A 25,987-nucleotide genomic window follows, 5' to 3' on the forward strand; every position below is an offset into this window, starting at 1 on the left:
TTGTTCCACATATCAAACATGAAATTAACCTTTTGTGGAGGAATTATATTACAATATTTGGTTGTCTTTTTTTTTATTAAATTCATATTCATTTACATTTTCCAGTAAGAGCCAGGTCAGAAGAAGAATTGCCAAAATACATAAAAATAGAGGTCCTTACGGTATTTTTGGATTCATTTGTCCTATTTTGGCACTTTAGATTGGCTGTAATGGATTTATATTTCTGTCCTTTAACATTTCTGTGGTTTTACTCCCAATTTGCAATTCTTCTACAGATGCATTTTGGACCACTTGTACTCTCTCAGGATTTGTCTATTTCTGATTGGCTTACTTGCCACAGTATCTCACATTACATATGGCATGAACATATAATAAATATTAATTCATTATAAAAATATACACAGGGGAAAAAAAATCATTTTTGCCATAGTTATCCTGTGTCCTCTTCATGACTCTCACCTCCTCAGCAGCTCGGACCTGATGAAGCACTTTCACAGAAGTATTCCTTTTAAATCCCAGCTGTTTATTTTGGCACATTGCAGAAACAGGAATCTGGTTCTTAGGAGAGGAAGGACTAACCACATCACAGAACCGATCAGAGGGACAGCCAGCTGTGCTATGGGGCAGGCCTGTAAGCCAATCCCCAGGCTTGCCTCCACTTGTGAACACAATTTACCTGAAAACTCTCTTGGAGGTAATGTTAAGGAAAAGCATTAAGAACAGAAGAAAAAGAGCAAAGGGAAGAATAGCTTCTTATAAATGATATACTGATGATTTTATGAAAGGCTGAGAAAGAATACTTTTTGAAAGTTCTGTACTTTAAGTAATCTCAACTCAAAATCAAAAGACTTCCCAGTCTGGTCTATGCTGAAGCATCTTGGTAGGTCAGCACACTAGGTTTTGTATTTTTCATACAAAAGAAGAAATTTTATTTTTTGTTAATTTGATAGTATACTTTAGAATTTCAAGACAGAATGAAAGGGAAGAAGGCAGTGGAAGTGTTAATTTCGTTCTTTCAAATTCTCCACATTTTCAATTTGTAGCATATAAGGGTGCTAATAGATCAGATATATATATATACACTCACAGACACAAAGTACTACTTATGCTGACTGGAAAGAAAAAAATAGGTAAAAAAAACATAAGAATGTTTTTTAGAAGCACTCCTGAGAGTACCCTGGATCTTGTAAATCATTCAAATAATAATTTGAGGCAAAGGCCTTTGCTGCAAAATTGCAAGTGATTCAAACCCCTTGCAGTGTATGACACCAATCCGATTATCCAGGTTGGGGTATGACCAATGACACCATGAGGCAAGCATTAGAACAAATTTCATAGAAATACAATTGATCTTGGAACACAATTGAAAGTTAATTTTTCTCTTTTTCTTTTTTTTTCCTTCAGCTTCTCCAGCAGTACTGCTGTATTTAAATAAAATTATCCCAGATAGAAGTTTTTTGATTCAGTGCCTTTTCCGCAATCTTCCGTATTCCTTTATTTACCTCCCACCACATGTTATACTTGCCAGGGCAAACAAGGAAATGGTGTAATCATAGAAGTTTGCTACGCCATTTGCAAACAGTAACTGGGGTACAGTCTGGAAGCTTGTTTTATTCTCTTACAGATCTGATCTTTTCGTAAAAACCAATGTCATTCATTTAGATCTTGATAACTCCATTTCTAATTGCACCTGTGCATTGATAACCTAAAAGAGAGAGATACAAATCATTGCCTGACACAATTTGCCGCCTTGAGTAAAGTGTAGGATGTTTAATGCACTCAACCCAGACATGTAATCTAAAAAGAAGCTCTAAACTAGAGTGGACAAATGCACTCTTGGCATTTGGATACAGCTAACCAAAACAACTCAGGGATACATTCTGGCAAGTGAGAGATTTTGTTTGGGAGCTTTTCTAAACACTCATTTTGCTGGATCCTATTAATTTTAAATAGTGAAACTGCTTCATAGTTTATTTAGGAATTTCTGTTATCCTTGTACAACATGTACATGCTGAAGTTGAAGCAGCAGTATTGCATTTCATTTTAATAACCAAATGTTTTTCTAAGTCTTAACATACATGGCATACTCACACAACTATTCATTGCCCTGCTGCTCTGCTTCTCAGTAAGGGAGACTGGTTCTCCGAGACTTTGCACACTGTTGCATCTGTTTTTATGACATACAAGGAAGAGTCTTTTGACAGTTTTGAACCCAGAGGGATCCTGACTTTGCAGCCTTGACGATGCTATTACTCAGGTAGCTGTGTCATGCACTGCCACAAATGCAACAAAAACAAATACCCTTCCTGTTATGGACAGTAGGTGACATAATAAACACTTTGCAGAGATTTTAATTAGGTAAAACTAGAAAGAGCATTTTCTGACCTTGCCTTTGTCAAATCTATGAAGATATCTATATGCGATTAAGGCTTTTTATCACTGAGCTTTTTTAATTCTGAAATTGATTTTTTTATTTATATCAGTATTCTCGTGTGACTCCACCTTGTTGGCTGGGGATTTGTGTCAAATTCAAACTTTTAGCTAAACAGGTTTAAGAAACAGATGTCAAAGTAATCTTTAACAGCCTCATAAAGTGCTGCTTAAGTGAGGTGAGTAGGCAGTAATGAGAGGTGGGGGAAGAGAAACATTGCTAGCCTGTTATTCCAGCTACTGAAAGAGGGTTGGAAGCATGCAAATCAGGGTTTTGGGGACCAGACATGTTGCCGTTTATTACTGACAGGGTGTTAAAAGAACAAAAGTATATCTTATTTACATCTGATAGCCAGTCAGCAGGATCATTAAAGTTCTTGTGAACTGTGATATTTTGCGTCTGAGAGGTACCTATGTGTGCGGTATCTACCACCAAGCACTCAAACTTCTTATGACACGGAGCACTTCCAGGAAAACAATGTAAGGTGAGTCTAGCCAATGGAAGAATCATGCTTCCCTGCTCAGCCATCTCAAAGTATCCTAGATAAAAGCAAGGTTACTAGAGATGAGGAAATACCTCATTGAGGCATTCTAACTTCCTCAGAAATATTATTCAAAGGACTGTGCTAGTGATTTAACTGTAGCTCTGCTTGGTAGTCATCCTACATGGTGATGCATTAAGTAAATTGTATACATATATGCCTTAATTAAACAAAAGGTATGTAGAATAGTAAGTCTGTTTCCTGTGCTCTAAAATGATAACAAAACTCTGGCTCATATTCTAAAACATTTATCTACTTATACAGTCTACAGATTTTTGGTTGCCCCAGCTTGCTCTCACTCCAAGGGAGACAGGCATTTATAAGTGTAGTTGTGGTGAACAGGAAAATAACAAATGGATACACACATTCACATGCATGCACCACACGTCCATGACACACAAAAAACCCATGCATATATTATTCCTGAGAATCTTCATTTTACTGTGGTTATGGATATCTTTGCTTAACCATGAAGTTTGTAAGTCTTAGCTTTTGTAGGAAACAGGGTTAGAGGAAGAAATAGAGGAAGAAGACAAGAGTCAAGGCTGCCAAGTTACAAAGCTGGGAATTCCAGTGTAAAAATGGAACATGACTGATAGCTGGGGAGATAGAGGTTTTATTTTGCTGTGCTTCTGACTCTAATCAGGAATAACTCAAAAAACGCTCTTTTGCATATATCTGTTCTCCAACCTCTCCTTCCTAATTTGAAGTCTTTCAGTTAGCAACAGAGACTAATTTTATTTCCATGATTTTCCTACGGTAACAAAATGTCTTCTTCCAGGCCTACAACTTCAGAAAGTACTAATGTGACTCAAATGAGAAATCCCAAATTTTACTGCCATGAAATATTCAACAACAAACATATAGATCAGACCACATACTTACCTACTTTCTTGCCTAGTTTTCTGCGAGACTTTTTAAGTCCTGACTTATTTGGAATGAGTAGGTGGTAAGCTAGGAACTGTATATTCCATGTAGGACTATGTTCTGGAAGTAGTAGTATTTCTAACTCTGAGGACCAATTTAGTTCAAAAATAATGTTATGTAAAATTAACAAAAAACTTTCACTTGCTTCTGATGTTAACAACTAAACCTATTATACAAGCTATTGGTGAAATTAAGTTGTTGTCAAGTATGCTAACTATTGTCCCTTGTCTATAAAATCTGTGTATGTATTCAGCTGCTGCCTATCTTCTTGTTTCTAAATTTTAAGGAACTTTGGATCTCCTTTTCAATTTTACTTTTAACAGCACCTAGCACAAAGGGGCCTAAGTCCATAACTAGAGTTATTGCTCACCTTGATAATTCAAGTGGTAGTAATAATAAAAGATTACATTTTTCAATGTTGGTGAAAAAATAGCTAACATAAGGAAAGCATATGTGTTCCAGCCCACAGCAAAATGTTTAATAAATAGTTATTATAAATCCCAGAAGTGATCAATTTATGAGAAATGTTTGCACATGAGCAGTGCTGCCATGCCACTGAAATGTAACACGATGATTCAGTATTTACACAGATCTGCAGTGGACAAATGCATACAGATTTGTTCCGTGCTGTACAGGCATTTTTACACAAATGTTCTTAATTGCTAACAGAAATAACATCGTCTACTGTAGCTGGATTTTCTTTAACTAAGTTCCTCATGTCAGTAACACATTTGCAGCACCAGACCTCATCCAAGTTCTCGCCTTGTCGATTTTTGATCCTTGAAATTTATTCTGACAATGTTCCTAACCTAAGTGCTTTCTTTTGCAGAAAACAAAGTAATCAGATTTCATGAGAGCTCCGTTATTGTACACTTGTATGTAGCTTTTGGAGGAAGCTCCTGAAGGAAATAGAAGTCGTAACCTGCTCCAAATTCCCTTCAGGGCCCCTGGTTCTTTGATTTAATCTTGAAACAGTCAAGACTTCTAGCCATTTTTGAGACATAAATAGGCTGTGGCACCAAATTCACTTCAAGGAGGTACATTGTAACTTTGTTCTGATCTCTGGTATAACTAAATATGTTTTCTCCCACCTTTTATAAGCTTCCTCCCATATCATCAGTACCGAAAATTTAATTTAACAGAAGTGATAGCTGATACTTTTTAGAAATTGCAGGAATAATCTAAATGAAATACTACACTCTCAATGAGGCATTTTATTCTTAACCTTCCTATGTTTGAGATTTACTTTTAATGGCTAAAATGGAAGAAACCCGTTGGTAACTTGGTCTGCTTGGTAATTTTCGTTTATTGATTAAATAGAATATATTTCCTAGATATAATGAAAAATTCTATTTTGCTTTTAAAACAAACACCCCCTTCTTGCAACTTCCCAAGAACAAAATGCTGGCATTTTTTCATTATGCAGAAGGAAGTTACATTAAATTCAGGCCACATTTTTTTCTGAAAAACTTGAATCAATAGTTTTTTATTTTAAGAACAGTTCTTCAGCGTTTGTGTGTTATGTAAGCTTCATATATCCCTAAAAACTGTTCCCAGGAGGTTACTCACAGGATGACGTTTTTCAATAGTTCCCAGGATTGCCTAGTTAAAGGGAAAGACTGCTTTTTCCTCCTAGCCCCAGGCTGTGTGCTAGGAACCTTAAACAGGACACACTTAGATTATAATATTCATGAAATATGCTTGAGATGTATGTTTGCACATACGCATGTAGGTATGTTTTCCCGAAGTCTGAGCTTATACACAAGCCCAGGTTTCACATACAAAGTGTTTTTTTCCTTCAGGCAACATCATTGTGATAAAGGTGTCAAATTAAAACATTATGTCATGCTCCACACTACTAAAAGCATTCCTGCTATCCTCAGTACTCACACTTGGTAACCTCGCAGTGGGGAGAGCTAGAGACGGTTTCCCTTCACTGCAGAAAACTCACATTAAAATGATTTCATTATGTACTTTTCTGAGCCTGAACTTAAGAAGATGAAAGAAGAGCTAGAGGATAGATTCATGTTCTAACACCTACCAGGTAGTTAAAGGTTTTCCTTAAAGGAAGTATCTATAACCAGGTGTCATTAAGTATCAACTGGTTTTAAAACAGGGAAAGATATTTTCTTTTTTTCTTTTTTTTTTTTTGACATTTTTGATGTGCTCAGCTCTAACCACAAAACTTGGCTGTTATGCTCACAAATACAGTGTTTGCGGCTATCTGTGGTACAGATATCTTTCTGAAGGTGTGTTCTTGATGTACTTTAGAATACCTACGACCAGGTTTATGTTAACATTAGGCCAAGAGCCATATGGTCTGATGTAAAGTTCATCAAAATTAGAAGGAGTTTACTGTTTAATCTCAATGACCTTTGATTGAGGGTCCCAGGATCCCTTGAACTCTGGGAGCCACAGATCATTCCAGAAAGTTGGTTTTTAGCGAAGTACATATATTTTAAGATTTTAGCTTTTGGAATCTCAGAAATGAAGCCTGAAACATTGATTTGTACAGGTGGCTTCTGCAGAGAATACAGGAATGTACTGGAAAATTACTATCTAGTGTTCTGGAGATATGGTCGTTCAGTATTCTGAAGCTGTACCATATACAGTTTGTAAAATGGGACAGATGGGGTGGATGGAGGGGTAGTATATGTGATTTCTGAGAAGGGGCATGAAAAAGCTTGCGACTCCAGGACACTTAATTTAAATCTGCATGTACTCAGAAGGAGCTACCATTAGTAAACAGCACATTGGAAAAGACTAGAGGATGAACTATCAATTTCTTATTCTGAGAGTTTCATTTATGTGAATCCAGTGAATAAATTAACAATTACGAATCTGAGATAAGGGCACTTGTTAAGGATTTGTATATCATCTTGTTAAAAGGCACAACTCAAATTCCAGTGAAGTTGTGAGATTCTTACTGTGGTGTGCTTGGAGCATTAAGGAGCATTCTATTGTCATCTGGAGATTCCCAACTGTTAAATTTTTCAGAACAGAAATTGCTCCTATTGCTCTGTGGCAAGCATTCAGTAGATTTATCACTGACTCTTCAGATCTCCTCTGGGTTTTTTGGTGTTTTGTTTTGTTTTTTTTTAAACCACATTGATAAGTTGTTTTTTTTTTCTAAATTGGGAGACAAAAAATATTCAAGGTCCAGCAGGTGGGACAATCTTTGATGTTTATATTTGTTTTAACTGACAGTGTCATTAAAGGTAAGATTATGCATAGTTCAGAAGGCAAAGCCGTTCATCTTGTTACTAAAATACCAAGGAAGTGGGTTTTTTTGAAATCACTGCTTCCTTCTGCAAAGGTGGGATTAAAAAAAAAAAAAAAAGAAATGTTTTTAATGGATGGAAAAATTGGCATGCCTTACTCAGTTTTTATTAGGAACATATGTTGCAAGTAAAAGTAAGACAGAAAAGTGTCATGCATCTTCTATTTCTTTATATAAAAGGTACTTCTTTCCAAATCAACACTTCTCCTGGTTAAAGGAAATAATCTACAAGTAAACTATCAAAAAACACGTGCATATTATCACTGCACAGTGCCAGGAGTTGCTTAACCTGGGTGATTTTCATTTTTTTCAGAATACATGCATCAAACAATTTTACAAAAAGTTGTGTTTTTAAATCATTCATAACAGAAACCCCTAAATGCAATGTACATTTGGATAGACATACCTAATGCATGTTTACATGTGCAATGTAAACACTGGTGTATAATCAAATGTGGTCTATAAAAGATATTTACAAGGGCGTATAATGCTAAGACAAGGGGCAATGGCTTAAAAATAGAAGAGGGTAGATTTAGATGAGATGTAAGGGAGAAATTTTTCACTGTAATGGTGGTGAGGCAGTGGAACAGGCTGCCCAGAGAAGTTGTAGCTGCCTCATCCCTGTCAGTGTTCAAGGCCAGGTTGGACGGGGCTTGGAGCAACATGGTCTAGTTGAATGTTTCCTTGCTCATGGCAGGGGAGGTAGAAATAGACGATCATTAAGGTCTCTTTCAATGCAAACCGTTCTAGGATTCTATGATTCTGTATTCAGAATTTCCACATCCATAAATACTTGGTTAAAAACAGGTGGATGAGTTTGCTTCTTCTGAAGTCTTTGCATATAACGTGCATGTAACAGATAGAAGCACATTACTTTCCACTTAGTTTTATTTATATATGCATATAAATAAGACTATATATTTGATTCATGTATCTCAAATATACATATATGGAAGATTATCTATAATAATCCTCTGTCAGTTGCTGAGAACCTTACATTCCAGGCATAGCACTGGTAGATCACAGCTCAAATTGACCATAAACCCAGGAACTCAGGAATCATGGCAAATGAAGATATAGCAATCTGTAGTAAAACCAATAAAACCCATAAATTATATATTGTTTAAAACAGCTTATTTTAAAACATTTGACTGCTACTATTATCAAACTCACAAAAATCTTTTTTCTCTCAGCTCACTGAATAGAAAGATGAAACAGATAAGGTGAGAGATATGCCAGAGGTCAAAGAGTAAAATTTGCCATCTGACATACTTAATACTGTCCTAAAACAGATTAGAAGTTCACAAATTAAAATTAAAAGCAAGGGGCTTCCTCCTAAATCGGTTGTCCCTACCCAGAACCGCTTTGCTGTCCTGTAGGAGGCTGATGAGGAAACACACTCGCACCACAAACAGACAGCTGATGCACTGGTAAAGAAGATTAGTACAGGTGCTGCCAAGAAAAAGCGGTGGGTTGTAGTAGTGGGGGACTTTACTTTGAAAGGGACAGAAGCACTCATCTGTTGGCCTGACCCAGTCTCAAGTGAGGTGTGTAGCCTACCTGGGGCATGGATCAGGGATGTGGCAGAGAGGCTGCCTGCTCTAGTAAGTCCCACAGACTATTACCCACTCCTGGTGATACATGTGGATGCTAGGGATATAGGTAGTAGTAGCCTGGGGAACGTAAAGAAGGACTACAGAGCCCTGGGAGAGGTGGTTAGGGGCTCTGGAGCTCAGAAAGTCTTTCATCAATTCTCCAGGATACAGGGGAGGACCTAAAGAAAGCTAGGAGGATTGGCCAGGTTAATAAATGGTTAAAAGGGTGGTGTCGTAGTCAGGGGTTTGGGTGTCTTGAACACAGGACTCAGGTTTGTAGGCCAGGTCTAGCGGGGGCTGGTGGAGCTGGTCTGAAAAAGAGCAGTTTTGGTAGGAGGCTTGCCAGACTGGTCAAGGAGGCTTTAAACTAGATGTGTTGGGGGAGGGGGGCATCATTCCATCCCAACACTCCCAGTCAGTTGCCAGAACCTATAATAAATGCTTGGAGCAATGTAGAGATATCCCAGCTGCTCCAGCCAATGAGCCGGCTTCATTTGGAGCTTGGCTCAGATGCCTCTATACAAACGCGCATAGCATGGGGAACAAACAAGAGGAATTAGAGATGTGTGCACGTCTACGGGGGTATGACATAATAGGCATCATGGTGGGATGGCTCCTATGACTGGAGTGTTGGAATGGAAGGTTACAGGCTCTTTAGGAAAGACAGGCCTGGCAGGTGGGGAGGGGGAGTTGCCCTTTATGTTAGGGATAGGCTGGAGAGTATGGAACTCTGTCTGGGGACAGGTGAGCAGTCCACAGAGAGTTTGTGGGTCAGGGTTAAAGGGAATATAGCTATGGGAGACATTACTGTGGGGATCTGTTACAGACCGCCTGATCAAGGAGAACCTGTGGATGAAGCACTCCATAGACAGATAGGAAAAGCCTCACGCTCACAGGCCCTTGTTCTCATGGGGTACTTCAACCACCCTGACATCTGTTGGAATAATGGTACAGCCTGGCACAAGCAATCCAGGAGGTTCCTCGATTGTGTAGAAGACAGCTTCCTTCTGCAAGTAATAGAGGAGCCAACAAGGAGAGGTGCCATGCTTGACCTTGTGCTCACCAACAGGGAAGGGCTTGTTGGAAATGTGACTCTCCAGGGCAGCCTTGGATGCAGCGATCATGAGATGCTCGAATTTGAGATCCTCAGGAGAGTGAAAAGAGAGTGCAGCAAGCTCACTGCTCTGGACTTCAAAAGAGCAGACTTTGGCCTCTTCAGGAGCCTGCTTAGTAAGGTTCCATGGGATACAGCTCTAGAGGGCAGGGGGGCCTAAGACTCTTGGTTGATATTCAAGGATCACCTGCTGCAAGCTCAGGAGTGTTGCATCCCAACTAGAAGGAAGTGCAGCAGGAGGGCCAGGAGACCTCCTTGGATGGATAAGGAGCTCCTGAGGAAAATTCAATTGAAAAAAGAGGCTTATAAAAAGTGGAAGCAAGGACAGGCGGCCTGGGAAGAATACACGGATGTTGTCCGGGAAGCTAGGGACCAGGTTAGGAAAGCTAAGGCCCAGTTAGAATTAAACTTGGCTAGGGATATTATGGATAACAGGAAGGGATTCTACAAGTACATACAAATAAAAAACAGACTAGGGAGAATGTAGGCCCCCTCAGGAAGCTCTCAGGAGAGCTGGCTACCCTGGATTTGGAGAAGGCTGAGGTTCTGAATGACTTCTTTGCCTCGGTCTTCACTGGCAAAGGCTCTGACCGCACCACCCAAGTCTTGGAAGGCAGATGGAGGGACTGTGAGAATGAAGATCTTGTGCCCACTGTAGGAGAGGAACTGATTTGAGACTATCTTAAAAATCTGAACGTGCACAAGTCCATGAGTCCTGATGAAACCCATCTGCGGGTCCTGAAGGAGCTGGCAAATGAAGTTGCTAAGCCACTGTGCATCATGTTTGAAAAATCATGGCAGTCAGGTGAAAAAGGGAAATATAACCCCCATTTTCAAGAAGGGGAAAGTGGATGAGCCAGGGAATTACAGACCAGTCAGTCTCACCTCTGTGCCTGGCAAAATCTTGGAGCACATTCTCCTGGAAGGCATGCTAAGGCACATGAAAATCAACAAGGTGCTTTGTGACAGCCAGCATGGCTTCACTAAGGGGAAATCCTGCCTGACCAATTTGGTGGCCTTCTGTGATGGGGCTACAGAACTGATAGGCAGGAGTAGAGTAGTTGATGTCATCTACCTGGACTTGTGCAAAGCGTTTGACACTGTCCCACATGACATCCTTGTCTCTAAATTGGAGAGACATCAGTTTGATGGATGGACCACTCTGTGGATAAAGATCTGGCTGGCTGGCCGCACACAAAGAGTTGTGGTCAATGGCTCAATGTCCGGCTGGAGACCAGTAACAAGTGGTGTCCCTCAGGGATAGGTGTTGGGACCGGTCTTGTTTAACATCTTTGTCGCTGACATGGACAGTGGGATTGAGTGCGCCCTCAGCAAGTTTGCTGATGACACCAAGCTGTGTGGTTTGGTTGATACGCTGGAGGGAAGGAATGCCATCCCAGAGGGACCTTGGCACACTTGTGAGGTGGGCTGATGCCAACCTCATGGAGTTTAACCATGCCAAGTGCAAGGTCCTACACCTAGGTCGGAGCAATCCCAAGCACAGCTTTAGCTTGGGCAGAGAAGAGATTCAGAGCAGCCCTGTGGAGAAGGACGTAGAGGTGCTGGTCAATGAGAAAATGAACATGGGCCGGCTTCCGTGTGCGCTTGCAGCCCAGAAAGCCAACGGTATCCTGGGCTACATCAAAAGGAGCGTGACCAGCAGGTCGAAGGAGGTGATCCTGCCCCTCTACTCTGCTCTTCTGAGACCTCACTTGGATTACTGTGTGCAGTTTTGGTGTCCTCAACATAAAAAGGGCATGGAACTGTTGGAACAAGTCCAGAGGAGGGCCACAAGTATGATCAGGGGACTGGAGCACCTCCCGTATGAAGTCAGGCTGAGAAAGCTGGGACTGTTCAGCCTGGAGAAGAGAAGGCTGTGTGGAGACCTCATAGCAGCCTTCCAGTATCTGAAGGGGGCCTATATGGATGCTGAGAAGGGACTCTTCATTAGGGACTGTAGTAATCGGACAAAGTGTAACGGGTTAAAACCTTAACAGGGAAAGTTTAGATTGGATATAACCAGGAAATTCTTTCCTGTTAGGGTGGTGAGGCACTGGAATGGGTTGCCCAGGGAGGTTGTGAATGCTCCATCCCTGGCAGTGTTCAAGACCAGGTTGGACGAGGCCTTGGGTGATATGGCTTAGTGTGAGGTGTCCCTGCCCATGGCAGGGGTGTTGGAACTAGATGATCTTAAGGTCCTTTCCAACCCTAACTATTCTATGGTTCTATGATTCTAAAAGAAGATTAATATTTTCATTCTCCCGATTTACCAGATTTTGGGGTTCAACTGCTGCTGTAAAATTTAGAAGTATTTAATCTCTTCTACATAAATTCAAACTCAGTTTTTTATCCTCAAACAACTTCTCAAAGTCTTTTTTTTTTAAAAAAAAGGAACAAATAAATGCTATACTCTAATAATATCTGTCACAATAAAGTATGTTTTGTGGGAAGATATTCATAACACGTTTCTGTGATGATCAATTCATCATGCTGCAGAGGTCCAAATGCAGACCATATTGGTTTATATATGTCAAAACTTTTATTTGGATATACATTTCTGGATATTTTCGTAGTTGCTGTAAGCATATTCCCAGTCATTACCAACTGGGAGTTTTCATTTCAAGGTTCAGCAGAAAAAGCCAAAGTCCAAGTCAGAGAGAGAAATGAGCTCTCTTAGGAATTATTCTTTCTAAGCAAGCAGAGCTGACAACCTCTTGATCACAATTGTCACTGCATTCTGACCTTAGTATAGTCCCAAGAGTTGAATGCAGTAAGCAAGTGTTTCTGTGTTCTGAAGCCAAATAAAATGTTTTGGGCTAAAGTTTTCTGAAGTGAGTGATCTGGGAGACTTTAGGTTTTGAATTCTGCTTGAAAGAAAGCACACACTTTTGATGCCAGTACTACCAGTTCTCTTGCTAGGTACTGAATGCACTAAAAAATATCCCAAATAATTATGGTGTTAACCATAACATTTTGTTCTTAGTTTTCTTTCATTGTTTCCACATTTGGCAGTATGTTCAGAACTGATTAAATGCATACTGTTTGTAAGGTCTGTTTGGTAGCACTTGCAAAGAATTAAGATAACAGGTAACTGTAATTTATGGCCCAAGGGGTAATCTATAATTTATACTTGCTTAGCACCATGAATCTCAATTAGGAAACACTATTACATTTTACAGAAAGTACTGTAAAAATAAAATTTTCTGATTTGGGAAATCTCTTTTACATTTCTCAGAGGCAAAGCACAGAATCATAACTTAAAAAACAGGGAGGCTTACATGTCTTTTAGTCCTCTTTCCAATTCTGATACTTTGTAGGTGTTGGAAACTCTCTCTACTGCCAAAAAAAGGAGCTCTTCTCCACTGAAGATCTTTCCTCACAGACTGCACAACACTCATCCCACAGTCTCCAGCAACTGCGGATTCATGGAAGCAGTTCATGGTCTACTCACAACTTTACCTCCCTCCAGACCTTGCTTCCTAACAAGGCAGAAACTCCCCCTTTGTTGCTATGCTGAAGAGAATTCAAGCCACTGCATCATAACCATTTCTCCACTTCCCTTTCTATACCATGAAGGCAGACCTAGGAGTACTGGAACAATATAATGTTGAAATTTTGAAACACTGAACTAGGTGGGATACTCTTGATCTTAATTTTTCTGGTGCATAAAAGAGCTGCTTATCAAAACTCACTGCATAATAAAAACCAGCATGCCATGTTACAGAACAGTTTTGGTCTTGATGTACATGTAAAGCTCTTCAGCATCATGCGTTTTAGTTAAAAACTGTTGTCTAAAATCCTGTAATTCAGACATTTCCACATCACATGTTCTAACAAGATCTTTCAAAGTATTGTCAATACAAATGTTTCTTATAAGGGAATTATTCTCACTGTATTTCTAGGCAAGAGCTTTGTTGCTTGATAAGTAAGAGCTATTTATTTCATTCATTTAGTTTTCTTTTAGTACTGCAAATGAGAGTGAGCCTATCATAACCTGAACATCTGCTTAGCTTCACCTTAGGAGTGTCTTACTAAGCTCCATGGAACCCAACAGCTATCTGTGTCTCAAATACAAATATAGTTATGTGATTTGTTGGACAAGGAAATGCTAAGGGCATGAAGTCAATGACTGATGATTGTGCACTTCCTTTCAGAGAGTATTAAACAATGTTGGATTAGGCCTTTATGTATGCAGTGACTTTCTTTTATAACAGTGAGCTCTGTGTGATGAGCAATTTATTTTTCATACATAGAGTCTGCTTTTCTTCACCCAGTACCTGTGGACAGATTGTGATTTCCTCAGATTACTTTCATATTATTTTGTTCAAGTTTTTGAAATGTAATGGACTGAACTTGAGTCCCTTTCTCAACAATTAATAGGAATTATGTTGGTAGGCAAATATACAAACTTTCTTCATATTCATTGGAGAAATTAAGCAGTATTTTTATATGAATACTTTTGTGTGTAAATGTAAAAGTGTTAATTATTAGTAAATAAGCCATCAGTATAGAATTATTTTCCACATCCATTCATGACAGTAAGACAACATTATTGCTAACTTTGCAATAATTAAATGCACTATGTAATTGAAAACATTTAATTCCAACTAGTATATCTGTAGAATATATTTTTAACTTTTGAATTAGTCAGCAGTTTTATTAATTTTGCAGTGGAAGTGAGTTCAAAGTTTCAGTGAAGTACTATGTTTCATTCAAAAAGAGTCATTGAACCTTTATCTGGACATGCAGATATGAATTTAACACCTGAAACACCTGGAGATCAAAAATCAAGGAAAAGAGAGGTCTCTTCAAGAACTATCCCACTTAACATCCCATAAAGATTTCTCTATACTTTCCAAAAGGTCAAAGCTATGAAAACATTCACGTGTTGTATGTTTAATTCTAGTTAATTTTCACAACAACTTTAGTTATTTAATGTTTGTTAAGGCTTAATTGACTATGTCTAGGAAAAATCATTCCTCACAGTAGATCCAATTTTTGGTTTACCCATGCTGAAACAAAAAAGTGGGACAGAGAAACCTTTCTTTTTTTCTTTTGGTAGTGTACAAGAAATAGCTTTGGACAAAGGCTCAAGAAAGCTGGTGAACAGACTTTGCGTTTTTAAACTGTGAGTGTTAATGTAACTGCAAAACAATGCACTATACAAGTAACTAAATAGGACACAGACATTGGAATACACAAACTACCCAAAAAGGGAACCAAGGAGATCAGAAATGAATTTTTGCAGATGACTCTGGAGGGGAAATTAAGTATTTTAGTAAGATGAAAATAGAACAGAATAAGCATTTGGAAATAGTGAAACTACTACAGTATTTGCTTGCAATTTCCCTGCAGTGCTTCCAAGAAGTGGATAAACATTTGTCTTTCAGTCTCTTCTGAACCACTGCATATAACTGGTTCTTCAGGCTTGTAAATGTGCAGATCAAGTGAGACCAAGTTCAGGTGTTTTCTCACATGGCATAGAACATGCATTGCTCTTGGATGTTATATTTAAGAAACCTGTAAGACTGTAAGAACCCAGAAACTAGTCCTTTCCTTTGATTTAGGTTTCATCATGTTCTAAGTTGTATGTGTATATGTACCCGCCAATGGTGACTTAAAGGGAGAAATAGCCAATGATAAAACTGCACTTGGTATCGGTGGATCACATTATAGCCCATACAAGTTTCTTTCATATAAACTACCCACTACGTGGACTGATTTTCTTAGGACACTAATAACAAGGAAAGAAGAGTTTGACAACTAGGTGACTACAATTCAGGTGTGAGCCAAATACATGGATTACACATTTTTTTATGGCGCCTGATGAACTTAGATGTCTGCTAGGGGCCCAACAGAATGAATAAAAAGACAGCTAAGAAGAACTTTGCATTCCAATAAAATTATCCAGATATGAATTAGCAGGTAAATCAAGAAGGTATGAGAAAACAAGCAAATTATTTGTGGAATTACTTAGGCACACACTCACTTCAAATCATAAAATGGACCTTTACAATTATTTTGAGAATATGCAACAAAGCTTAGAAATTTAATCATTGGTCTATTTTAATGATCTTACAATGAGCAATTATAGAAGCTCTAGGTCCATTTGTCACCTTTAGCTGGAAATATATTTGTTTCATTTCAAGTCATGTCAGCATACATTGAATAGCTGTAGTCAGTCATATGTAAAATTCATTTGTGCTTTCTTGTATATGCAGAATGCTAAGACAAAAAAGTAAATATCTGAACTTTAAAAAAAAGTAATAAAAAAATAGAAAAGCATAAAATTAAATTCTGTATTACACTAAACATTTAGAAAATGAAGAAGCTATCCTCTGCTGGAATATAGAAAAGGAACAGCACAGGACAGGGATGCTGTCAGGATATTTTAAACGGCATTTCATTTATCCAAATTCTCTTAACTGTGAGTTTTACAGTGGACTTAAGTTTAATTTTAGAACTCAAATGCTATAACTAGAAGCACCCTAGGGTTGGAGGAAAGAGGGCTGTGGAAGAAGCAGGCGGGGGGGGGGGGGGGGTGGAAGAAGAGGGAATTGCTCCTTGAGTACACTGCAAATAGCTTGTGAATCAACAGTATGGTAACAATTAGACAGTGGTCCTGTTTTCATTTTTGCTGGATTTTGGAAATCATAAAAATAGATTATGAATAAGCCTCATGTGAGCCAAAAGTTACATTGCAACAGCTGCATTATCCTACCAATACATACTAATTTTATCAGATCTATTCACAACTTGCTGCTAATATCTCACAGGTGGTAGAAACATGTCTCAGATTCCTCCTTTAGGGTTGAATTTTTCTATACTATTTTCAGCTTCCACTTTTTATTTCCCACATTTACATCTTAATGGCAGGAAAGCTGTATGGAAGCAATTCATTTAACAAAGCAATAAATTAAGGCCTAGTACACATACGGTTTCCCTTATTGTTTCAAGATACATGAAGCTTTCATAGACCTTTGAAAATAAAGCCTTCATCGTGGGATTTTCTTAGGAATTTTTGATTTGTTACACAATTGTAAGCAGTACAACTTTCCTATCAAAAACAATCACCAATGCTTACATTCTTTTATGAAATGTGTCTTTGAAAGTCGCATCCTTGCAACTTTCTCAACTGTGTTCCTTTTAAACCATGTTAACAGATACAGTGTTTATTACTGACTTAAAGAAACAGCACCTAATCTACCTACGTGTTAGTTACTTGGTTAGTATAATGTCCAGCCTCTCATCAGGTTTGGAATTTTTGTGGTTTGGGTTTTTTTTTCATTTAGTAAACCTGGTTTATACTCGGTGTATATTTTAGATGTAAAATAAAAGCCTATGGAAACAATTTTCAATGCTAAATAGCAGAATGGAATTAATGTTTGGAATATTAAAGAAAAGAAGTCTAAGGTATTTCATTTGATGTATGTTGGAATAAAATGACTTTTCTTAATAACAATTTGGAGAACAAAATGTCTCTTAAAATAGAGATTGTTTCTTGTTTGTTTTTTTTTTTTTTGAGATGGCATAATTTAGAACTTGTTTTAAGTAGCATGTAATCTAAGCCAAGTTCTTCCATTTTCCATTTTCTTCCCATTTCCATTTTCTTCTTATTCGATTTAATCATTGAAATTCAGTTGTTCAATATCAAGTTCCTCTTTAGATTAATCTTGTACTTTGAATTTTGTCATGGAGACCTTTTTGTTCCCTAAATTAAAATGTCTATTCCAAATAAGGCACTGTAAAGCTGAACTAAAAACAGAATGCAAACTATTTTAAATTAAAAAAAAAAAAAAAATTGTAAAGGTATAAGTAGTTTCAAATAAGTTTTCTCAGTGCACAAAGGGCAATGTATAACCAAAAGAACCTTATTTTCCAGCTGTGGCTCAATTTTTGTTATCCTGCAGAGTAGTAAAAGGCCATTCTTTAGACAGACAACTTGCAACACGTGAGTGCTGCCTTGAAAGACAGAAGCATTGGCAGAGGTTACTGCCTGTGTTGGTGGTTCAGTTTAGAAAGGCCAAAGTATACAGTCTGTCCTTTCAAAAATAGAATCATAGAATCAAAGAATTATAATTTCTTGAGGAACCAAAACTTATAAAACACTGTTAAAATTCAGGAAGTTTGAAAACTATTTATTTTCAACTTGGACATGTAAAATATATGATATACAGAGCCTCAGACATTGCACATTTTGCACTTACATGAGTCTTACAAGAAAAGAAATATATTATTTTTCTATGCTTTACCAAGTCTTCTGAGCTTCTAACACTAGATGCAAGAATCCCAAGTTAATAAACATGTCATGGGTATTCTTCCATGTACTTCTAATTGAAGTATCGGGGAGATTGATCTAACTAATACTCTGATCAAGGTTAGGGTTTGGTTGGGTTGGGTTTTTTTTGGGGGGGAGAGAGTGAATGTTTTGTTTCCTTTCCTATGGAACTGTGGGAGCAACATGGTTTTTACATATTCTCGTCTTTTAATAGAAGGGAGATTTGTTGAAGGATATGGTTGGTACCTGCAATTCCAGCTCAAGCAGTTTGTCAAGGTTCCAAAATTCTTGATGAGTTGCAAATGGGAGAGGCAACCCTTGAAACAGATCTGTACCCTGTAGTATAATTGACTCAAGACAGTCTTCTGGAAACTTTTTTTGTTGTTCCTATTCAGCTGTTTCATAAGCACATTGGCCAAACATTTTGTTTAATGGAAGGCATTTACCAGTGAGTAGGTCATTTTAATGTGGATTGTCTTTTATAAGGACAAGTCTTGCATTGCATTGTTGTCAAAGTAACAAACCTGGGTATAGCTGAAACCCTTAAAAGAACAAATATTCAAAAGCACGTATCCAAGGAGAGAGCAGAATAATTTTCTGGCTTCTGGGGAAATACTTGACTGATGAAAAATTATGTCCAGATATTTGCCCTGTGTTTGAGGGGGTGAGGATGTGTATGCTGTGTAGACAAATACTTGAAAGGATGTGAAGAACAGCCCAACTGTGACAGTTATCAGAGACAGCGCGTCAGAGTCTGCCTGCATTTTCAAGGCAGACTTCTTGAACAGCCAGACATGAGCCTGTGTCAAAGCTGAGTCCTTGCTACAGTTGTTTATGGTAAATGTTATTAACTTTGGTTAATTATTACGCAATTGTTACTTTATCAGCAACCTTCAGCAGCAAAATAGGAATGATTACATTGAAACAATTAAGTGTCCCCTTGTGGCAAATATAATTGCTTTCTTTAGTTCAGCCAAATTTACTAGCATCATATCTGTTGTGAGGACAGGGCTGCTGAGGGATCTGGTTAAGCCTTTGTTTCCTTTTGAATATACTGATGTTTTTAATTTTCATCACATAGCCACTCACTTTCTCCCCTCTGTATTCTTGTTGTGAGGATCCAGCGAATGAGGTTCTGGCTAGAATTTTATTTCTCCAGTCAGAGCTTCTATGCTGAGTGTTGTCTATCCAAATCTTTGTTGTTCACAGGCTCAGATTTTCAGTACAATATGTTAAGTACCTCTATGAGGAAATCAGGCAATGTCAATAGTCTGTTGAACCTCAATTACAGAGAAATCAGAGCCCTGTGAAGCCTTCTTTGATGATACACTCAGCTTTTTCTTCTTATTGAAGAAGCCAGAGGTGCCAGTCTCAATGTTCCCTGCTGTCTTTTAGAGAAATTATTTCTAATTGTCTAAGGCTTGTAAGATAGTTTAATGAAATCTAGCACAAAGTCCATATGATAGTGCCATCTTAACAGAAGTCTTCATGAACTTGGATGAAAGTTACTTGCTTTCTTTATGGAAGGCGTAAAAAAATCTTAATTTTATGTCATCCACAAAGCTATTGGGTCTGTAAAAGTAAGTCTGACATTTCTCTATATCCAACCACCCTAGAAGATAGCAGTCTTGCCATTCATCCAGATGAGAAAAGAGAAATAATGTTGACCTCCAGCAACTACCTTGGACCTTAGACATCAAGTTTATATAATATTGCCTTCAAGGTAGCTTATGCATAAACTACGAAAGGAACAGGTCCAACCAGACAAGAAATTTGTGCAGACACGCTATAAGCAAGAGCTGGTGCTGATGGATCAGCAAAAACCCTTAAATTTTTGGGGTAGCTGCACAATTTTTCAGGAATTGGTTTAGAGGGTTTGTGGAGGGGCATGGAGATTGGATTTATACTCTATTACTTAGCTACAGATGTTGGTGAATTACCTCATGCATATTGGGTACGCATTTTTTGAAGATTTTTGGTTGTTCTTTTAAAAAAACAAAACAAAACTTTACAGATTGCTAAGCTGAATAACCAACATATGGACAAAAATTCTCCTTCGAAAACTGTGTTATCAGTTGAATTAAATCAGAGAGTGTTTTGACTCTCAAGACCTGCATTTGCTTTCTGGAAAAATGATTTTTGTACATGAAGAAATATGTACCAGCCTCATGTATATTATTGCCAATGAAAAACCATTGAGTGATATGCAAATACCAGTGAGCATAAATGTCTGCTGAAGTTCTAGAAAGAGCCAATTCTTTGCTATACTGAACACAGAAGGAGCTTTTCCTTCTCACAGCTTTCACAGTTGCTTGCTCTGTCTTGCATTCTTTCCCATTTTAAAGAGCTTTTTTCTTTGTCATTTCTGATGTGTTACAGTTTCCAGATTCTATTCAAAACACCATTTTCACATTTAAATATATTTCAACAACTGCTCAGAGACAGGCTGAAGGAAAGAGCGCAACAGGAAAAACAATCCATTCTGTCATCAGAAAACCTTTCCAAAATGGTGAGAAACAGCAGAGATCTTGCTTGAAATAAAGGTGCTCTACTTGAAATGCAATCCGTTTTCCCCTTCAGCTTTTAATTTTTACATTTGGGTTTAGTTTTTTTCCTTCATAAACAGTTACCTCCACTGCACCTTCAGACACCACTTAGTCTGTATTAAATTAATTCTCTTCGAACGGATTTGTACAAAACCAGTAAGAGAAAAACATGGAAACAGGAAGATAGAATTTAGCCAGTGTAGTCTGTTAAGATTCTTAAGCACTCTAGTTATCTTCAGCTACTGAATCCTCTGAGACACTCCAATCTGCTCAGACTTGATTTGACCTGCAATAGCAGGCTAGTAGGATTGTACTTCACCTGCTGCAATCAGAGTGGAAAACTGTACATATAGGTGCATATAAACTCCACCTTGAACATAAAGAATGAGTATCTCCAGTAGTGGAGCTTAGGTTTGGGAAAATCAGACTTAAGAAATCCCACAGCAGCCAGAATATATATGAATTTGCATCTCTTCGCATGCTGAAGTCAATATACTTCTACAGCTTTTTTCAGATTTAGAAGGCAATAGGATTTAAAAGGACACTCAGTAGACAGAAGTACCTGTGTCACAATGTTAAACTGGCCTACAAACACAAGGATTAACCTAAGTGTTTCTGAGTGCTATCTATGGAAACTTGATGGTCAAAATTGAAAACTCACTTCAATTTATCTATGATCTAAAACTTGAAAGACTTCAGTTTAAGATCTTAAGAGAAATATCTATTTAAGTTCTATTTACACAGGCTTTTGTAGGCAGATTGAAATCACATCATCATGTTGGGTGATACCATCTCTAAGGTAGTGTACTCTCAAGACAAATTCTTAGCTTAGAATTGGCATGGAGTTAATTACAGCTACATGGCTTTTGGCTGGCTCAGAATATGGGCAGAACACATTTGCAACGGCCTGTAAAAACCCTGTAGGCATGCCTTTCAAAATAGAGGTCTATATATACTGATATTAAAACTTTGAGGAGGACTATTCATGACATTGATGTGACATGTCAGTCTACAATGTTTGGTAGAGGAACTGATAGGAGGTTCCTTCCCTCTGGGAAGCTTACATGTCTGCATCACTACAACAGGGGAAGAGAAGTGCCATTTCAGCTTTCGATGTCAAATGTGCCTCTTGGTATAAGGTCCTAAAAAAGAAAGGGACTTGACACCATTAGGTGATTAGAGGCTGGCAGCATGCTCCAGCAAGAGTGTGGAGATTTGATGCATCTGATGTTTTCTGGTGACTGAGCTCTAGCTTTTAACTTTTAACACTTAGTAAGTCAAGGTTTCTCCCTTTAATCATAGGTATGCTGGTGTACAAGGAAACAGAGGTCCATACTTCATCAAACAGCTCTGAATCAAACATAAATTCTAACTTCTTACAGTCTCCTTTCTTTCACCATTAACTTATTTGCTCTTCAGGAACTTCTCTTCATGAAAACTTTTTCACTCACCTGGCATGACTTAACAACTACACAGCCTCATTCACAAAAACTCTTTGTGGAGCACTCTGACCTTTCTAAATTAGCCCTGTTGTAAGGGAATTTCTATGCTTATGGGACAGAGTGTCAGTCCTGTGAGGTTGTAAAAGATTTTTTGATTTTTTTTCTTTTCTGTACAAGATTTTTACAAGACTCGAAGGTTTTGGGGGGTCTTATTTTTTAGTACTTTGCTCTTTTTGAGGTTGATTTGAGAGTTCAGGCAGAAGGGTTATATACAACAAAAGTGTAAATGGAGAAAGGTTTCTGGCTGACCTTAAAACAAGGAACTGAATCATGTCATTTATAGTAAAGGCTAACCCAGATAACCAACCTTAGAGATTAGGCTAAAGGCATAGGTACTCTTTTTCTTTGTAAACTATTCCCTGCTAACTTTTCATGTCTAATGTGAAAGGCTAAGAATGTAAAGACAGTGCTACTGATCCATATCTGTCCCTGGTTACTCACATCCTAGAGAAAATGTATTCTGACTGCAGAACACAATATTTCAACCATAGGTTGGATATTTTACAAGAAGCAAAGTCTAACATTATCCTGGGAAAAAAAAAATCCCTGCATTTCACTTAGGTCTTTTGCTGGCAGGTCATGGAAGCTGACGAGTTTATTTTCTTTCTGGACTTTCATAGTGAGCCAACCTTTCTGCTGAATGAACTAATCACTTGAACATTTATTGTCTGCAAGATAGGATACTACAGATATTTTCTAACCCACCAAAAAATCATACCCAGAAGAAACTATGCAAGTGATATCAAGTTTGCTCCCTAACACTGAGTGAAATTAAGTTTCAGTGCAGTATCATTCTAATATATTTTTTCACTATAAAGTAAAGTCATTTACATGAGATGTATTTTTCAGATCTTTATGGGGATTTTTGTGGTTTCAATGTTTTGTACAAAACATGACATAAAACCTAACAAGGGGAACAGACTACTTATTACTATATTTTCATTTACTGGTTGTATAGCATTGATCTTTACTTATTTTGTGTAACATGGCAGTTTTCTACACTAGAGACAAAATTTAGTGCATTTTTGCAACATCTGAATCCATTTCACAGTAACGGATTCAAATGTCATAAAGTCAAAATTTCCCACATAAAAGAGGGAAATTCTAAATATCAAGCGCAAGTCTGTCACTTCTCTTATCTACATTAGCATTCCAGAAGACTTCTCAAACTTAAGCATCTGCTAGCAAGAGCTTCTTCTTTTCTCCCTTTTCTTGCTAAAAAGCAGCACTCTGTATCTTCTGTTACATTAAACATTAAAAAAACCCTCTCCTCTGAAATGTCCCACTAGGTTGATGGCTGGAGTTTTTCACTGACTTGATGTGGGAAAGCAAAATAGGATTTTCCTTCTTTTTTTTTTTTTTTACTTTTCCCACATGGATACTATTTTCTTTTTAGTTTTTGGTGTTTAAAATAAAAAAAAAATGTTAATGGTCTGAATGAAAGCTTACAGTAGTCATGAACTCCACTTATTTTCTTATGGCTAAATCCTTGCAGTTAACTCATCTCGTTGTACTTGAACTTGGCTCTAATAATCAAGTGTTTAGTTGTTGAATATCTCTGTGGCTCCTACTAATTCAGGAGGATTAGTGTAGAATCCAGGTGTCCTGGGCTCAGCTGTAGCAGTCATTTTTCCCCTTCTTAGCAGCTGGTGCAGAGCTATGTATTCGACTTTGGTCTGAGAACAGTGCTGATAACACACCAATGTTTTTAGTTGTTGCTAAGCAATGTTTACTTCGATCAAGGACTTTTTCAGTCTCATGCTCTGTCAGTGAGTAGGGGCATGGGAATCTGGGAGGAAGCAGCGACAGGACACCTGACCAATCTAGCGAAAGGGGTATTCCATACCAGAGCACATCATGATTGTGCATCACTTGTGTTTATTGATTTTTTTTCCTTTTCACCTTTCAGTTTTATATTCTCTCCCCTTGTTATTTCCCTTATCACTATTATTATTGTAGTATTATACCTTAGTTACTGGACTGTTCTTATTGCAACCCATGCAGTTACATTCTTTTGATTCTCCTCCCCATCCCTCTAGGGTTGGGGGGGGAAGAGGGGAAGTGAGCGAGTGGCTGCATGGTTCTGAATTACTGGCTGGGTTTAAACCACGATACAGAGAAATTGTTGATTTAGCATACAGAGACATGTATCCATTATATGTAGATCTCTGTGTGCAAACATGTTGCAATGCCAGTCAAACCTCAGAGCAAATTATCTCATTGTTGAGCACATGATTTTTCAGGTTTCCTTATTCAAATGCTTGTCCAAGTTCAGTTTGTATCATCAGTATCTGTCTTCAGAAGATAGGCAACATAATGGTAAGACCACCTCAAAATCATCTTCAGCTAAATCGTAAAGAGCAGTCAACAAAGTAACCATTATTTGGAATATCAGAACTTTTGTTCAAACCTGTGGGGAAAACCAAACCAATTTCTCTTCCTTTTCCTCCTCTGTCTTGTCCTGTATCATAATATTGCTTGTTTATCAACAGCAATGCAAAGGATCTTGAACCTTGGTAACTCTGCCAGACACCTGAAATATATAATTCCACTAAAGACAAAGTATTACCAATCTTCAACAGAAGAGAAACCAGCCCTTTAAAAAGTCAACAATTCATGTCTTGCAGTAGAATTATCCCTTTGGAAAACAATTTGAATTTCCATAGTCCCTCACATAGTCCTGAAGGGACTTCCTCTTCAGATATCTACCTGGAGGGAGAGGTTTTACACAAATCCTTCAAAACTGACACATTTTTAAACCACTATGTAACAGCATATTACATTTTGTATGGTGTTTAATGTTAGTAGCTTGAATTAAAAATCTCTTTTTGGGAATTCCTTTAATGTTATATAGTGTAACTCATAACGAAGTCCTTCCATTGAATTAGGCTTTAATATTCAAGTGTTTAATTCTTCCATACCTCTACATGGTTACCATCATGACAGCAGGATTTGTATAATGGCGCGTGATACTTTGACTATGATATTATAAAGATTCACTTTAAATTTTCTAAGAAATATTGAGTGTCATATTTTGGAATATTTTTTAAAAATCATAAATGGTCCTTTCAGTTCTGGGTATAACTTTGCTGTTACCAGGTTTTTCTGGTTAGCAATGCTGGAACATTTTGTGCTCTTACATTATGATTTCTCAGTATAATCCTGGCATGTTTAAAATTGTGCTGGACAAATGCTATAGAAACTAGGGAATTATCACAACAGAAGAAATGGGCGTTTCCCCACACATTTCAAAGGTCCTTACTGATCTCATTTTATTCATTCTGCCACTTCATTGCAGAAACAGGCAGGCTCAATGAACACAGGCAATTTGGTTGAAAATAAGGCCTCAGGAACAATACTTTTTATTCTCAGGGACATCTTAATTTTCTGAACTGGTCAATACTTTGCTAAAGTAAAGCAGATGTCAGCAAGTGAGCAGCAGACTTACAGCATAAAAATGGAAAAATATATATTCTTCTTTAGTCTCTTTGCATTTTCTAAATCATACACCATACTAGCAATGACTGAACACCCTTCTTAGCAAAATAAGGGGAGGATAAAGAAAGTCTCTATTAAATAGTCACTTTTGCTGTAAACTGAGAATATGTTGTGAGCTGTAATTTGTTTAGTTTCACTGAAGACAAATTACAGATTCTCAAAACCAGATAATTTAGATCACCTTTAAATATTGGCTGGAATTCAGCATGTTTTCTCAGAGGTGATTTCTTTGTTGATATATTGTCAAACAATAGACTTTCTTTGCATTCAAGAAT

General features: G+C 37.7%; 1 long non-coding RNA gene across 1 annotated transcript; it reads left to right on the forward strand.

Moving 5' to 3' along the window:
- Positions 1-438: 438 nt before the first annotated feature.
- LOC133269158 (uncharacterized) lies at positions 439-25,051 on the forward strand. Its single transcript, XR_009743338.1, has 2 exons — positions 439-694; positions 24,707-25,051. It is a non-coding gene; the product is annotated as an uncharacterized LOC133269158 (long non-coding RNA).
- The last annotated feature ends 936 nt before the right edge of the window (positions 25,052-25,987 follow it).

The sequence above is a fragment of the Pezoporus flaviventris genome, unplaced genomic scaffold (genome assembly GCF_033815535.1).
Source record: "Pezoporus flaviventris isolate CSIRO_AGI_PZ_B2104156 unplaced genomic scaffold, CSIRO_AGI_Pfla_v1 ptg000015l, whole genome shotgun sequence".
NCBI classification, from domain to species: domain Eukaryota; kingdom Metazoa; phylum Chordata; class Aves; order Psittaciformes; family Psittacidae; genus Pezoporus; species Pezoporus flaviventris.